We start from the raw sequence: 15,721 nt of genomic DNA on the forward strand, positions 1-15,721 counted from the left end.
TATTTGTTTTCTAGCTTCTGGCATACAAGGCACTCTCTATGAAATCACTGACTGAACACAAGCCGAGAAATAGAGACTTCAGTGACTATACACAACAAGGAATACGATTCCTACAACAATATTTGCAAAAAGTTACTACATATCAGAAATACCACTGCCTTCAACAATTAAAAAACCAGGGAAGGGGGAGAATCTGATTTCTAGAGATAAAATATTATAAACATCAAATTCAAGTGTCCATTTTTCAATTAAAAAAAAAGTCACAAGGCATGAAAAGAAAATGCGAGGTATGGCCCATGCAAAGAAACAAAATTGACAGAAAAAAAGTGCCTGACAAGGCCTGACACTGAAAATACCTTGAGACAAATGAAAACAAAAACAAAAACAAAACATATCAGAACTTATGGGAAGCAGCAAAAGCAATGCTCAAAAGGAAACGTATAGCTGTAATGCCTGCATTAAAAAAGACGAATGAGGGGCGCCTGGGTGGCTCAGTCAGTTGAGCATCCGACTCTTGATTTCAGCTCAGGTCATGATCTAGCAATTTGTGAGTTCGAGCCTCGCACTGGGCTCTGCACTGACAGTGTGGAGCCTGCTTGGGATTCTCTCTCTCCCTCTCCCTCTGTCCCTTCCTCACTCCCTCTCCCCACCCCCAAATAAATAAAGTTAAAAAACAAAAAACAAAAAAGATGAATGATCTCAAATCAATGACCTAACTTTGTATCGTAAGAAACAGAGAAGGAAAATAACCATGACTATCAGGGAGGAGATAAATGAAATAAAGTAATAAAGAAAATCAATGAAAATCAAAGTGGCCTCTTGAAAAAGATGAACAAAATTGACAAACCTGTAGCTAGACTTACAAAGAATACAAGAGACACAATAACCTAAATCAGAAAGTAGAGACATACTACTGACCTTGCAGAAGTAAAAAGAATTATAGAAGAATTATATGAACTATACATCAAACTAGTCAACTAGATGAAATGGACAGATTCCTAGAAACACACATATTATATAAACTGACTCAAGAAAAAACAAAAATCTCCCCAAGAAGTCCATAACCAGATGGCTTCACTGGTGAATTCTACCACACTGTTAAAGAATTAACATCAATCCTTTTCAAACTCTTCCAAAGAACAGAAGACAAGGGAACACTTCCCAACTCATTCTATGAGGCTGCAACACAGATACCAAAGCCAGAAAAAGACATCATAAGAAAATTAAAAACCAAAAGCCCTATGAATATATACACAAAACCTTCAACAAAGTATTAATAAAGCAAATCCAACAGAGCATTAAAAAAAAATTTTATCTACCATGACCTATTGGGATTTATCCTGGAATGCAAAGATGGTTCAATATATGAAGAAAGTGCAAGAACTACCTACAGAATGGGAAAAAATATTTCCAAATCATGTATTTGGATATCAAAATATACAAAAAACTCCTACAACTAAATAACAAAAGGAGAGGCCAGTTAAATGGATAAAGGATTTGAACAGACAATTCCCTCAAAGAAGGTATATAAAAGGCTAATAACAAGCACATGACATGCTCAACATAATCAGTCATTAGGGAAATGCAAGTCAAAACCACAATGAGAGACCTTCATACCTAGTACGTTGACTACAATGGGAAAAAAAAAGGAAAATAAGTTTTGGTGAAGATGTGGAGAAATCAGAACATGTGCACATTGCTGGTGGGAATGTAAAATTATGCAGCTGCTGAGGAAAACAAGTTTGGTAGTTATTCAAAAACTTAAACATAGAATTACCATATGATCAACCAATTCTACACCTAGGTATGTACTCAAAAAAAGTGAGAGCAAGAATTCAGATATCTGTACACCAGTGTTCACAAGAGCATTATTCATGAAAGCTAAAAGGTGGAAATAACCCAAATATCCATCAACTGATGAACAGCTAAATACAATGTGGTATATGTCTGTACAATGGATTATTATTCAGTCTTCAAAAGGAATGCAATTCTGACACATGCTGTAATATAGATGAACCTTAAAAAATATGCTGAGTGAAATAAGCCAAACACAAAAGGACAAATTTATGATTCCACTTATACGAGGCACCTAGAATAGGCGAACACATAAAGACAGGAAGTAGGAAAGAGGTAACCAGGGGCTGGAGAAAGGGAGCATTGGGGAATTAATGCTGAACAGGTAGAGAGACTGTTTGGAATGATGAAAAAGTTCTGGAGATGGATGGTGGTGATGATTACACAACACTGTCAATGTATTTAAGGCCAATGAACTATATACACTTGGCAAATGGGTTAAAACGGTAAATTTTGTTACACGTATTTTACCACGATAAAAAAAAAATACTGACTACAATGGTAATTTATATTATATTATGCATATTTACCAAAATGATAAAAATCTTAAATAGTTAATAAAGTAGATCTGACGTTAATATTTTACCACAATAACTTTTTTTAAATATAAAAGCAGAGCAAGACACAGAATCTCTATGATTTGACAGAGATATATAATAAAATTTCTCCTGTATAGGCATGAAAATAGTCTGCAATTTCTAGTTGGATCTGATGTTAGATCTGGGTTAGTGACTAGTATCCCAGGATAGTCTTTTTTCTTTTAATTAGAGAGATTCAGCAAGTGCACGAGTGAGGGAGAGGGAGAGAGGGAGGGGGATAGAGAGAGACACAGACAGAGACAATCTTAAGCAGACTCTATGCTCAGTGTGGAGTTAATGCAGGACTCAAACCCTTGACCCTGGGATCATGACCTAGCTAAAATCAAGAGCTGGATGCTCAACCGACTGAGCCACCCCAGCAGTGCTCCCATGACAGTCTTAAACAAGAGTGACTTAAACAAGCTCTGGGCCTTAGATAATGTCTTGTGCTAAACAAAGAATGAATATAATGCTATCACACTACTGTCCACAGTGTCCCTCAAAATATTACACACAGAATTATCACTGGACCCAGCAAGACCGCTCTTAGGTATATGCCCAACAGAAATAAAAATACAGTCCGTACAAAAACTTTCACTATTAGTAACAGTCAAATTGTGGGGATAACTCAAATGTCCACCAACTGACAAATGGATACACAAAATGTAGTAAATCCATACAACGGACTATCATTCAACCATAAATGGAATGGACCACCGATACAGGCTACACCACAGATGAACCTTGAAACATTATGTGGAAGTAAAAGAAGCCAGTCAGAAAAGGCTATACACTGTAGGTATTGTAGGATTCTCTCTATATGAAATGTCCAGAGCTCTACAGACAGTAGGTTAATGGTTCCCAGGGGCTGGGGAAAAGGGAGAAAGAGAAGTGATTAACAATGGGCATAGCGTTTCTTTTTGGAGGGATAAAATGTTCTAAAATTAGATAGTGGTGATGGCTGCACAATTCCGTGACTATATTAAAAAGACGGAATTATATACTTTAAGTGGGTAAATTTTATGGTTGCCAATTAGATCTTAGCTGCTAAAAATAAATGCTGCTCTTTGACATTCTGATCCTCATATCTCAAGTGCTGAAGCAAAGTCTCAGTGGGATAAAAACAATGCCATCTGTATACACAACGCATTCTGAAAACTCTTGTTTGTTTTTTAAGTCTCTGCAATGTTGGAAAATATTCTTAGATTTGAATAATTTACAGAGGAACATTACATATTAACCTCCACTGCTGTAACAGAATAATTATCTGTTCTCTCACCCTTCACAATGGCTATTCCAACTTAAGGATTTAGGTTAGCAACCTTGAATTCTTGACTCTTACTAATTTAGAAATTATAAGGAAAAATTGAGAAAATATTTTGTCCTCTATATATATGTTATTCTGGAGTTCCTCAAGTGTATGCTATTATAAGTATCACATGCCTTGTGCCCACAGAAGAGCGTAAGGAACAAAAGGATTCGCTGGAGTGTGGGCCACTGGAGAGATTAACTGTACACAGAGAACCTCAGAACAAAAACTGCCATTAAGAATTCTGCTAGGAGCGCCTGGGTGGCCGACTTCAGCTCAGCTTGTCATCTAGCAGTCTGTGAGTTCGAGCCCCGTGTCGGGCTCTGTGCACACAGCTCAGAGCCTGGAGTCTGCTTCAGATTCTCGGTCTCTCTGCCCTTCACCCACTCACTCTCTCTCTCTCTCTCTCTCTCTCTCTCAAAAATAAACATTAAAAAAAAAAAAGAATTCTGCTAGTGCTAAAATTAACGGTACGCACACACACGCACATACTCATACACACAGCTAATTCAAGAGCCGGTGGGGAGAGGGGAAAAATCAGGCCAGGACATTTTGCCTGTTTCACTACGAATTACCAGAAATTAAGAGCTGTGGCCCTTAAAATGCCATTCACTACAGCACATACTTTAGGTGGGTCTGGTGACCTCCAGGAGTTCTCTCCTGCACATTTTACTTTCACACAAGTACCCTTTCTTAACAATAGAGCTTCTCATGAAAGTCACTTGATTATCACAGTGGCATTTACTTCCTGTCCTGAGTGCTTTCCACAGACTCCTGCCTACCCCTGCCCCCAAAAATGGGTTTGATTTACTGTAGCTGGGGATGACAAGATAGAAAGGACAGAAGGGTTTTTTTCTCTTCTTCTCTTTTTTTTTTTTGGAACCACAGAAAAAGCTTCCACATAAATCAATTTTAAATTGCAAAGCTTTTCTTTTCCTTTACTCCATGGCTGTCTCTAGATATGTTTGCCTACTCAGCAGGAGCAAAAGCCAGAATACATGTAGGCTCCAAAGAAAAATACCCAGAATAAAACACTACAGAAGACTCACGGGGGGAAACGTTTACTTTAACAAAGCAAAACCAGAAGGAGGATTCCTGCAAGCAGTCTGGCAACGGAATTGTTTCAAGACACATATTTAATTATACAAAATTTCTTCTCTGGTATTTAAGTTATTAACATATCTATAATTCCCATTCACTTAACTCCTGGGCCAAAAGGTATGCTTTAAAAATATAGCAGCTTCCAGCGAACACAGGTATGTTTCCAAGAGATGGCAGAATAAGAACGGGAGTCTGGAGCCAGACTAGTTAACTGTGAATCTCTTACTAAGCTCTGAGACACTGGGCACGTTGCTCACTTCTCTGTGCTTCAGTTTCCACATCTCTAAAGTGGGGATAACAGTACTTACCTCACAGGGTTACTGTGGGAATTCGGTAAGTAATACACATGTAAAGAGCTTAATGCCCTGCACTTAGGAAGCCCTCAGTATAAGTTAGTCATTGTGATGGCATTTTTCCAATTAGGAGTATGTAAGTACCAATTAAGGACAATGACCCTTCTTGGCCACTTCCCAGATGAAGCAGGGTTTTCCTTTACTCAGCCCACCCCCATCAGTCCCTCAATGCCCCGGCAGCCTCCCGAGAACCAACGGGAGATTGCCATTATCCAAAGCAATCGATGTGATTATAATGCAACCACAAGTCACTACTAGAAAAAATTCCTCTCATAAGTCACTCTGGTATCTAGGTAGTTGATAGCACACAGAAAAAAATTGGGGGTGGTGGTGAATGCAGCACCTTCATGGTGATGGTGATTTGGCATGAGGAGAAGACTTTCACTTTTTTTAATTGTCTGACTTGTTTACAGTATCTTTTTCGTTTAAAAATGCTAAGTGTCAATAAACATTTACGAAAAACATTTGCTTTCCAATTAAAACAATTTCAAGCCAGGTACAGCTCAAAATGTATTTCTGCAAATCCTATCCTAAGTGTGGTTCTTTCTAAGGATCCGACAGAACAAAATAATTACAGCTGTCAATTTTTGTCTCGGTGAATGAGAAACGAAGAGGGAACCTGAGATTGCATTAGGAACACGTGCTGAGATTCCAATCACTTCCTCTCTAGCAGTTAAGTCACTCCTCTCTCTACCAGATGGCAAGTGACACTCCAACAAAACCCACATATTTAAAACAAGTGTAGAAATGTTTATTGTACGTTCCTTTCCAAAGCAGCTGCTCAAGAGAATGCACTCGTGCCGCAAGAAGGAAATCAAAGTGTATGTCCAACTAATGAAATCTTCTACGAGCTATACACTGCAGGCTCCAACACTGGTAGCTGCCAGCTGCTGCCTAAATACTATTTTCCAACATCTTCGGAAGGCTAGTAGTTACTCAAATAGATTTTTAAAAGAAAATGAATGCAAAATATTGTAATTATTAGGAGATTATTATAATTAGACATTCTGTTCCTTCCTTTGATTCAAGGAACAAAGTGGCTGTGACTATAGCTGAAAACACAAAGTGCCTTCATTTGGTTGCTTATTAATCCATTCAGAGGTTACACTGACTTACAGGGAAGAGACCCTGCCCTTAGCTTTCTTCCAATTCCTGCTCTCACCTAAAGTCTCCTGAGCACATCCTGCAGTTCTCTCCATTAGCCCCTTTCCCACCATCCTGTGAGGCAAAGGAAAAAAAAGGACAACCAAAGGATCTTTTCACCCCTCAAACACCTGAAGCCACATTCTAGTTTTGAGGACATTTAGCCAAAGTTCTAAAGTAATTTATTTATTTTTTAATGTTTATTTATTTATTGAGGGGGGGAGGGCAGAGAGAGAGGAAGAGAGAGAGAATCCCAAGCAGGCTTCATTCTCAGCCAAGAGCTTGACTAGGGGCAAGATCCCACAACTGTGAGACCATGACCTGAGACGAAATCAAGTCAGATGCTTAACCGAGCCATCCAGGTGCCCCTAAAGTAATTTTTAGTATTAGGATCCCCTTCCTCCTTTCTTTTTTTTTTTTTTTTAATGTTTATTTGTGTGAGAGAGAGAGAGAGAGTGAGCAAGAGAAAAGGGGGAACAGAAGATCCGAAATGAGCTCTGCACGGACAGCAAGCAAGCCTGATGGGGGGTGGAGGGGCTCAAACTCACAAACCCCAAGATCATGACTTGAGCTGAAGTCGGATGCCTAACCGACTGAGCCACCCAGGTACCCCTACCCCTTCCTCCTTTCTAAACTAAATGAGTGACAACTGATCTTACAAAAATACAGAAGGGAAAAAAGGTAAGAGAATTTGTTTGCAAGATCTAGTTCTCAGGTCCCTGTGTAGTAGGGTCTCAAAAAAAATTTTTTTTTAACTTTTGATATCTACTTGAAGATAATGATTTCACTTTGAAAGCAATACAGGATTTTTACACTCTGTCCAGTATGTTTTCCTCACCTACCAGACCAATGACACCCCAACATAATCACTGTATCTTCAGCTGTCTGTCAGCATTACCAGTGGTGCCGGTCAGCATTTTTCATGATCTTTTTTGACTGCTGCTACAAAAATACAGGTATGCAACTGTGTCCCTCTCAAAAAAATCAGACAAGTGCTGTTTACATTTAAAGTCTGACACATTAATACTAATTTCTGACTCCCAAGTGACGGGCTGAATAATGTACTACTCCACGAGTGTAAAACAAACCTCGCAAAACTCATTTTACAAGGTTCCCAACTTGTGTGCCCGTATTTCCAAACTGCTGGTTTCACTGCTCTGCACACTTAGCATCTTCAATGCACTTTTACCAGCTACCTGATTTGAAAAAGTTGAAAAATCTCGTAATTGAAATAAACCTGAGAAGTGACCTAATTGACAAACACGTATAAGTCCTGTTCTGATGCTCGTAATGGTCTTAAGATTAATAAAATAGGTACTATCATTTCCAATTTACAGAATCAGAAACTGAGGGTGAGCTGAGTAAAATCGCCTAACGCAACAGATGATAAGCAAGGATCTGACAGATTTACTACATCAAGAACAAATTCCCCCCAAAGAATACTTAAGCATGATATTGACACTTTAAAGGGTTAGGAAATGGTCTCAAATATACTGGTAAACTGGTGATTTTACTATATTATCCCTTTATTAAATAAACACATATACGTTTTTAAAACTTGAGTCAAATTTCTTATCAACCTCTTCTCTGAAATATTCAGGTGCTGTCTGTCCCACAAAACTTCCCGCCATCCCCAAATCCAGGACTACTTAAACACCTGGGTGAGAAGGCAGATGAGGTCCACCCCCAAGTACACAGGGCGTCACGGTGCCGCACAGCACCGCACCCAACGGGACCAAGGTCCACAAGCCATCAGTGCATCTTGGTAAGGTGTGAGTACCATTCTCAAAGAAAAACCGCCATAAAGTCTCGAAATCTGAGCGAGAGACCTCCCCTGGCCGTCTTCCTGGTTACTATTTTTAGCCAGTTCAACACTGGGCAAAGTCTGGCACCAGTGGCAGCAAGATGTTACTGCTGGCAGCGCGACGAACTCCAGCTGCTCCGCTGACAGCCACTTCCAGCGTGGCCAAGGCTAAGAGAAGATGGAGAGGAGGAGAGGGCAACTCCCACAGAGCAAACACGCCATGTGCGCCAGATACGATGCCAACATCCTCTCGTCCAAACCTCGGAATAACCCTACCAGGGAGGTAGAGTTCTTGTTCCACCAGTGGGCAAACTAAGAACTGTGTCATCTGTTCCAAAGCCTAAATGGCGCTATACAGAAACTGAGAAAAAGGCATTATCTGCAGGGTAATGCGTAACGAAGCCCTACCGGAGTTCCCCTTGTTACGTACGAAGTTGGGTGGAACAAGTTGTGTGACAACGCACATAATAGGATAGCCACAAAGACTCCTACCTGTCACATGGCAAAGCTGTAGATTTACCTACTTCGTAACCATTACGGCATATAATTCCCTTATTCGAAGAGCCACCTACACCCTAACTGTCTTCATTTTTAGTCAAATTGACGCATCGGCTGTAAAAGAGAATTTTAAACCCTGCTATGCTAAAGTCTTGAGTGTTACAGGCTGAACTGTGTCCCTTAAAAAGATATGTGGAAGTCTCAACCACCAGTATCTCAGAATATGATCTTATTTGGAAACAGTGTAGTTGCAAAGGTAATACGTTAAAATGGGAGTCATACTAGAGTAGGCTGGGCCCTAACCCAATTATGACTGTTGTCCTCGTAAGGAAACAAAACTCTGGACACAGACACAGAGGGAAGAATGCCATGTGACAATGGAATCAGGTAATGAAATTATGCAGCTGCAAGGCAAAGGGTGCCAAGGCCTAACTGTCACCACCAGTAGCTAGGAATGGACAAGGAGCCCTTTAGCCAGTCTCAGAAGGGCCATGGTCCTTCCGACACCTTGGTTTCAGTCTTGTCTCCAGGACTGTCAGAGAATAAATGTCTGTTGTTTCAAGCTCTCCGGTTTGTGATCCTTTGTTACAGCAGCCTTTAGGAAGAAACTGATAACAATGATCTAACGTATATTTCAAAATACTTCTCTGACAGAGAAAGCCTGAAGCCTGAGTTCCTTCTGTACTGGGAACTACACAGAACTGATCCCATCGTACTAAGTTTTGTAACAGACGCAAGAAATCAGGGTATAGAACAGACAGCAAGGTACCAGGCCACAGAGGCTGGGTGGGAGCCAGGTCTTCCAATCAACAGGCAGCGGCAGGAAACTGTCCTATGGATAAAGAGGTTAACCTAATCGACACTATTACTGGCAAAATGACTAAAAACAGACCACAAACGTGGATTCTGGTCAAATCAATAATTTCACATGTTCAACAACGAATCAGTCTACTCTGGTATAATCTTTTGAAAGTTTATCAGCTCCGGGACTGACCTGCAGCAGCCTCAAGAATATTATGAAACTTGGAAAATTATAAATGGGCCCAAAAATTAATGTATTAAAAATGGATTACTTCATTAAATAGTCTCATGTGATGTCAGGTGGTCATCAAGCAGTTTCTGAAGGAACAACTAAATTCCAACCAAAAAGAAACTTTGTGTACATACACATTAAAGTTCGGAGAGAAAAAGAAAGGATACAAAATTTCCCAGCCATGAAGAAATCATTAAAAAAAAAAAAAAGGAAAAGAAAAAAAAATTTAATTTTTAAGTAGAAACATTTAAAGGTTAAAAAAAAAAAAAAAAAAAAAAAAGACATGAGAGAAGAGCGTGGACCAAACAGAAAATTTCTAGTTTCACTGTAATTTGGGCTGTAAATAAAATTGAGACAAAGCCCTTAAAAAAACACAATTGCTAAAATACAGATGAACACATCCTTCTTTAATTCTCCATTTTCTGACTGGTTTTGGTTCTGTCTGAGCCTACAGGAGTCCAATAGCCCAAAGAATAGACATCTAGCTGGAGAAAACCAAGATACGGTTGACAATTGGGACTACAAGTTGACAGATGTCTCCTTTTTAAAAGCAAATAACTGATTATTCTTATTAATTCCTACCGGGCACCTAGCCTTTAGCCACCATACACGGAAAAAAGATTAAAATAAACCACTACATACTTTTAGTTCATGTAACATTTCAAAGGCAAGAGATTAAACCACCACCTGAGCCAACCAGACCCTAAGAAACTGTCACAAGCAAACCTCCCAAATTGGTGAAGACTATTTTCAAGGCAGCATTAGAATGAAAATACCATGTGTGTATGCGTGTATGCGTGTGTGTGTGTGTGTGTGTGTGTGTGTGTGTGTACTTATATTCGCATCACAGTCTTGTGTCTCCCCCTCAAAATTCTGGTGTTGAAGTCCTACCCCTTCACTGAAGCCCAACTCAAACTATATGTTCAGAGACTCCCATTTACACCCATCTTCTAAGTACTGAGTGTCTATCGTTCAGTTAGATAGGTGGCTTAGTTGCCCTGTGTCAACACCATGCAATGCTTTAATGCCACATTTGTTCATTCTTTCAAACAGTGCACCCTTCTATGTACAAATTTCTTTGCAAGAAATGAATACGAATCAGACACAGAGCCCACTCTTAAAGGAGAGAACAAATTATAAATAAAGTAAAAAATAAAATAAAAATATTAAGTGCCAAAGTACTTTCCCTGAGAAAATGAACAGTCAAGAATGATGATTTGAACGGAAAGACCAGTACCCATTTTCATGGAAGAGTTAACCATTTAAAAAGGTCATAAAAAATCATTAGAGGGGCGCCTGGGTGGCTCAGTCAGTTGAGCGTCCGACTTGATTCCAGCGCAGTCATGATGTCGTGATGGTGGGGGATCAAGCCCCAAGTCAGGCTCTGAGCTGACAGTGCAGAGCCTGCTTGGGATACTCTCTCCGTCTGCCCCTCCCTGGCACTCACTCATGCTCCCTTTCTCTCTCTCAAAATAAATAAACATTAAAAAGATAATTAGAATTTGAACAGAGCAATACAAAGGACTACCCATGTGGGGGATTTTCAACACAGGCACTCTATCTTTTAGACTGAGTAATTCTTTGTCGCAGAGGACTGTCGTGTTCACTGCAGAATGTTTAGTAGCATCCCTTGCTTCAACCCACTAGATGCCAGCAGCACTCTCCAGCTATGACAACCAAAAAGTCTCCAAGATACTAGTTAAAAGTTTGGAGTATATTCTGTGAATGAAGAGGGGCCACTGAAGATCTTTGACCCAGTAGTAGCAGGTCCAGAGAAGTTCTGTCAATAATGTTGTTTGGAAAGGTTGTAAAATGGCTAGTTAACATCCTTCCTTGCTGAAAGGATTTTAAAGGGTTGTTGCATAGTTAAACCTTTATACACAGTATTTTCCTCATCAACTATAGGGTGGTGAACTCTTTTTCCATCAAACGTTTATACATGCATGACAATATTTTACAGCAACGTTTTTCTTTTTTGTTTTAAAGTCATCTCTATACCCAACATGGGGCTCAAATCTACAACCCCAAGATCAAGAGTCACATGCTCCACCAACTGAGCCAACCAGGCACCCCAACATTTTTTCTTTAAAAAGTTCACATTAAAAAAAAAAATCAATAATAACAAAATTAAAAGCTCATGTTTTAGATTTTGGGGGTAGTAGATAATGTTTTTGACTTTTATTTCAAAAGACATAGCCACCTAACTTCATTCTTAAATATACACAACCCACTTTTTACACAAGCATTTATCAAATGTAAACGAATTACAAAGTGACTATAGTTTTCTCCTTGGTTTCACTTACAGTAAGAACAGTCACTTAATAAACACATATTTATAACTCCTTTAACATTATCATATCTTTATTTGGAGAATTTACTTTGAATACCTAAGCAAGGTACTTGGTATGTATAGAAAGAGATCTAGATAATAGATAAAGGAGGAAAATTTGGCCAAGTAGAACCTTATCAATGCCAGGTACAATCCTAAAGACTGTGGGCCAGGTAGAAAAAGCTATTAATATTGAACATTCTTTTATTTTTTATTTTTTTACATTTATTTTTGAGAGACAGAGAGCATAAGTGGGGGAGGGGCAAAGAGAGAATGAGACACAGAATCTGAAGCAGGCTCCAGGCTCTGAGCTGTCAGCACAGATCCTGATGCAGGGCTCAAACTCACAAACCACGAGATTATGACCTGAGCTGAAGTCGAACGCTTAACTGACCGAGCCACCCAGGTGTCCCAAACATTTATTTAGTGAGCACTTACTATGTATCAGACTTTACGTGTATTAACTATTAATTCTCAAACAACTATGTAAGATAGTGATACCCTCCCCCATAAAGCTGTTCCTGATCTTTCTACCCCAAATAAGCAGTATTTTACCTATGAGGAAACTCAGAAGCAGACAGGTTAAATAACTTGTCCAAGTTAACAACTGGCCTGAGGCAAGCTTGAGACCAATCACTCAGGCTCCAGAAGGCATGCCCTGAAGGCTCAGACTCTACTGGCTCCCTCAGCCCTCCTTATTAGGCAGCACTGGGCCTCATGACCACAGGTCATGCCATAGAAGGGAGAATTTGGAAGAACATTCTTTTGATACAAAATACTACCTTTTTTTCACTAGAGTAATTTCAGATTTAATAATGTTGGGGTTCTCTTTTTCAAATCTGACACTATAGGTTATCATTGTGGAGGCTAACACCAGGACTAACTTTTTACCCAACAGTGATCACACTGTGTTATGGAAGTGACCAATTTTAAAGTATTTTTAGGAAGCTGGGGTGCCTGGGTGGCTCAGTCGGTTGGGCGTCCGACTTCGACTCAGGTCATGATCTCACAGTTCATGAGTTCGAGCCCCGTGTTGGGCTCTGTGCTGACAGCTCAGAGCTGGAGCCTGCTTTGGACTCCGTGTCTCCCTCTCTCTCTGCCCCTCCTCCTCTTGCACTCTATGTGTGTATGTCTCTCTCTCTCTCTCAAAAATAAACATTAAAAAAAATTTTTTTAAGCATTTTTAGGAAACACAACAGCCAGTCACCAGGTGGACAGTCTAACTACAACAGCTGCCTTAAGTTAAATGGGTTGACTATGAGGACAGTATTCATCAGTATTAAAAAACAAAATATCAGTATTTTGTTTTTTAAACTGGCCAACGGTCCTGGGTGAGGAAGAGAAAAAGATTTCATCTGTTCATGTTTTTATGTTTTAAGTTGTAAGGCTAGAAAGAAGTCAAAATATCTGAAGTGTTTGTTGATTTTTTTTAACTGTGGTAAAATACACTTAACATAAAATTTACCATCCTTACCATTTTTAAGTGTACAGTGGCATGAAATACATTCACAGTGTGGTACAACCATCACCAGCATCCACCCACACAACTCTTTCCATCTTCCCAAAGTGAAACTGTACCTGACTTTCTATTCTTCCCTCCCTGCCTGCTCCCTGGTAACTACCACTCTACTTTCTGTCTCTATGAAGTTTACTATTCTAAGTAACCTGCTTTCATTAACTGTCTTATGTCACTTAGAATAACGTCCTCATGGTTCGTCCATGTTGTAGCCTGTGTCAGACCTTCCTTCGTTGGGATGAATAATAAATAGTCTATGTATATGCTACATTTTGCTTATCCATTCATCCATCCATGCACATTGGGTTGTTTCCCCCTTTTGGCTAGTATATATAAGGCATCTATGAACACAGGTGTACAAATATCTCAAGTCCCTGTTTTCAGTTCTTTTGGGTTTATAACCAGAAGTGGAATTGTTGCATCACATAGAAATCTACATTTAATTTTTTGAGGAGCCACCATACTGTTTCCCATAATGGCTGCACCACTTTACATTTCCAGCAACACACACGGGTCCCAGTTTCTCCACACCCTCACCGATACTTGTTATTCTGCTGTTGTTGTTTTACTGTAGCTATCCTAATGGGTGTGAAGCGTTATCTGCTCAATTTTTAAAAAAATATTACTCAAGATTGTATCTGTGTCAATCAAGAGTATTATGTGAAGTTAATTTACTTATTTTTAATTTGGCCTTTAATTTGGCCTTAGAGTTCCCTAAGATCTGTGTTAACATTACTATAATGCCACTAAGTATGATTTTGGAAGAGTCCACCCAAAAGTGAGCTGATAAATTAAAACCTGAAAAGGCTTATGAATAAGCTTTTAAACACAGCGTAACCATTATAACATCTGAAGCAGTTAATACTGGAATGCATAGATGTACCAGTATTTATTTTGATCAAGCTCAGACAGGGTCACCTTGTGGCTTTATACAATACTGGGGAGTGAGATCTGTTTGTACTGTGGGAAATAATGCATAGCTACAACAGATAGACTAGTGGGAGGGAAAGACTAAGCCAACTCCAGATAATATAAGTAAATATACTAAAAGTATTAAATTATATTAATAAGATCAATGGGACAAAAGTTTCATCTCAAATAATGTGTATTTGACCTGTAACACCATATAGCTTCTGTTAAAGGTTTTGGTGTACAATTTTTATCCTAATTTGCAGTTTTATCATTACAGTATAATAGTCTCAGAAAACTGCATACAAGTCACAGATCTTGGCTTTGTAGAAAAAACAAGGATCTTCATCTAGACCCCTCATACAGTCTCAACTGATGGTGATATTATGTAGAGGAACTTTATTAAATAGCCTCTAAATAACACATGTATTTATTATTTTAAAGTTTCAGTAAGCTAATATTTAAAGCCAATTAAGAATACCAGAAAACGTAACCTAAATAATATTTGGAATTAACAGAACAAACATCTTAAACCAGTTGACTGTTAAAACTTCAATACGAGGGGCGCCTGGGTGGCGCAGTCGGTTAAGCGTCCGACTTCAGCCAGGTCATGATCTCGCGGTCCTTGAGTTCGAGCCCCGCGTCGGGCTCTGGGCTGATGGCTCAGAGCCTGGAGCCTGTTTCTGATTCTGTGTCTCCCTTGCTCTCTGCCCCTCCCCCGTTCATGCTCTGTCTCTCTCTGTCCCAAAAATAAATAAACGTTGAAAAAAAATAAAAAAATAAATAAAAAATTAAAAAAATAAAAAAAAAAAACTTCAATACGAGAGTAATAGGTTCTATTTTTTAAATATTTTATGGATTTCGATAAGAACTTCTAAAACACACTGACATGTTTTGATGAAAACATTTTAGTTTGAGTTTTACACTGATTAATACTTAGATGCTTCAACAACTTTGTAAGGAATTTTTATTTAAAAAAATTTTTTTTTCAACGTTTATTTCTTTTTGGGACAGAGAGAGACAGAGCATGAACGGGGGAGGGGCAGAGAGAGAGGGAGACACAGAATCGGAAACAGGCTCCAGGCTCTGAGCCATCAGCCCAGAGCCCGACGCGGGGCTCGAACTCACGGACCGCAAGATCATGACCTGGCTGAAGTCGGACGCTTAACCGACTGCGCCACCCAGGCGCCCCTGTAAGGAATTTTTAGATAATTTTAATCCATCCCCAGTGGTTATTAGCATACAAATAGAATCTAGAATTTTAATAATGTAAAGTTTAGCATAAAATTCAAAA

General features: G+C 39.2%; 1 protein-coding gene across 1 annotated transcript in view; it reads right to left on the bottom strand.

The window, feature by feature from the left end:
• Window positions 1-15,721, bottom strand: part of XKR6 (XK related 6) — a 324,795-nt gene that overhangs the window by 292,883 nt on the left and 16,191 nt on the right. The window lies entirely within an intron of this gene.

This window comes from Leopardus geoffroyi, chromosome B1 (genome assembly GCF_018350155.1).
Source record: "Leopardus geoffroyi isolate Oge1 chromosome B1, O.geoffroyi_Oge1_pat1.0, whole genome shotgun sequence".
Taxonomy (NCBI): domain Eukaryota; kingdom Metazoa; phylum Chordata; class Mammalia; order Carnivora; family Felidae; genus Leopardus; species Leopardus geoffroyi.